The 2,328-nt window shown below is 40.7% G+C and overlaps 1 pseudogene; it reads left to right on the forward strand.

Moving 5' to 3' along the window:
• The first annotated feature begins 401 nt into the window (after window positions 1–401).
• On the forward strand, window positions 402–1,635 carry LOC115520308 (annotated as a pseudogene).
• Window positions 1,636–2,328: the final 693 nt, after the last annotated feature.

The following is a 2,328-nucleotide window of genomic DNA, read 5'->3' on the forward strand; positions in this document are numbered from 1 at the left end:
TTTTTTTTGTTTTTTAAATAATGTTAGGGGAAGTTGAGGAATTTAAAAAGTGAGTTGGTAGAACATGCTAATAGTAGCTTTGGAATACAATCCTTCCATTCATGAGTTCTATGCTTCAACTGACATTGACTGTAGAAGTCTAGCAAAAATCCAATACATTACCTAGTTATTTCAGCATTAGCATCTCTTCAAACTTCAAAGTCAAGGAATTCAGTGAAGCTAGTATTTTACAATTATAGTTTTATTAGTGATAATTCATAATCCCATATCTGGAGGAAAGTTTGGAAAATTATTTTGTAATTTTTAGTTTCTGCATCAATAAAATGGTGATAAATTAGTATGCTATTTTTTATTAAGATGTTGAGGTTTTTACTTTATTTTTTTTATAAAGATTTCATTTTTAAGTAACCTCCACATCCAGCCTGGGGCTGGGAACTCACACCCCGGAGATGAAGAGTTACAGGCTCTACCGGCTGAGCCAGCCAGGTGTCCCCAGTTAGTATGATATTCTTTGTTCTAAGGTTTGAATTATGAATAAATGAGAAATGATTGTACGCTACAAAAAAAGTCTAACTGTAACAGGTAGGAATTATGCAATGTTAAATCTGAGAAAGAACCATCCATTACATTTCTTGGAAAACCAACACTTAGAAAATAGGATTGTCAGGTTTAATAAATAAAAATACAGGATGCCCAGGGGCTGGACTTGTGGCGGGGCAGGCTGGGATCTTCAGCCTGGGTCAACCTTCGCTCCCACAGGTCTGCCAACAGTATTCTGCCCCTGCTGGGCCATGTGCCCCTCACTGCTCCTCGAGCTGGGTCAGCTGTCACCAGGCTCCACGCTGCACCCAACCCACCATCCAGCCTCTGCGGTGCGACAGCTCACCCAGGAAGAAAAAGCTTTTGTTGCATTCCTGAATGATGAAGTTAAGGAGAAAAAGAAGATAGAGAAGAACTAAGTCCCTCCCCAAGATGTCTGGAGGTTGGGAGCTGGAAGTGAATGGGACACCAGCCAAATTAGTGTGGAAAGTTACTGGAGAAAAGATCAGTCACTTTCAACATTAACAATAGCATCCCACCGACATTTGATGGGGAGGAGGAGCCCTCCCTAGGGCAGAAGGTTGAACAACAGGAACCTGAATTGACGTCCGCTCCTAATTTTGTGGTTGAAGTTATAAAGAATGTTGGTAAGAAGGCCCTATTCCTGGACTGTCACTATCCAGAAGATGAGGCTGGGCAAGGAGAAGGACAATGACATTTTCTCCCTCAGGGAGGTGAGCTTTCAGTCCACGGCAAGTCTGTGTGGAAGGACATGAATTACACGTTCAACACTGATTCTCTGGACTGGGCCTTATAGTGACTACCTGATGGATTTCGTGGCAGGCGGAGGTGTGGATAACACTTTTGCCGATGAGTTGATGGAGCTCAGCACAGCCCTGGAGCACCAGGAATGCATTGCTTTTCTCCAAGATCTCAGAAGAGATCTCAAGAGCCAATAGAGCAGACAAGATGTTGAATGCCTTTATTTTATGCCAGGCATTGTCCAGGGAACAAACCTACTGTGAAGCCAGACACACACGTACTTCAAAATGGTTTTCGTCTCATTCATTATCATTAAAAATAATCCAACTTAAATCATTTCCATTGCCCTCTTAGTTACTGTTCACTTATTTCTTCCCTACAAATATGGTATTCCTAGATGTTTGTATAACATAAGACAATAAAATTGATTTATCTCCTCCAAAAAAAAAGTGCCCAGTTAAATTTGGATTTCACATAAACAGTGAATATTTTTTGGCATAAGTATGTCCCATGCAATATTTAATTATACTAAATAATGATTTGTTGTCTATCTGAAAATCAAATTTAACTGAGCATCCTGTATTTTATCTGACAAGCCTCCCGTAAAGGTATCATAATTCTTTTTGAAAGGCTTACAGCTAACTATATGCTGATGGCAGGAGTAAAATCTGAACAATTAAGGAGTTTACAGACACTCCTACAAAGGACTGTTATATAGTAGCATGTTTTAGAAAATAAAATAACCATATTTTATGACTATAATTTCATAAGAAACTGAAAACAATCTAATTGTTTAAAGTGGAAACATTTGGAGCACCTGGGTGGCTCAGTCAGTTGAGCATCTGATTCTTGATTTCAGCTCAGGTTGCAGTCCCAGGGTCATGGTCCCAGGGTCATGGGATCGAGCCCCACACTAGGCTCTACGTTGAGTGTGGAGCCTGCTTCTCTCTCTCTCTCTCTCTCTCTCTCTCTCTCTCTCTCTCTCTCTCTCTCTCTCTCTCCCCCCCCCACTCTCCCCAACTCGTA

The sequence above is a fragment of the Lynx canadensis genome, chromosome C1, assembly GCF_007474595.2.
Source record: "Lynx canadensis isolate LIC74 chromosome C1, mLynCan4.pri.v2, whole genome shotgun sequence".
Classification (NCBI taxonomy): Eukaryota; Metazoa; Chordata; class Mammalia; order Carnivora; family Felidae; genus Lynx; species Lynx canadensis.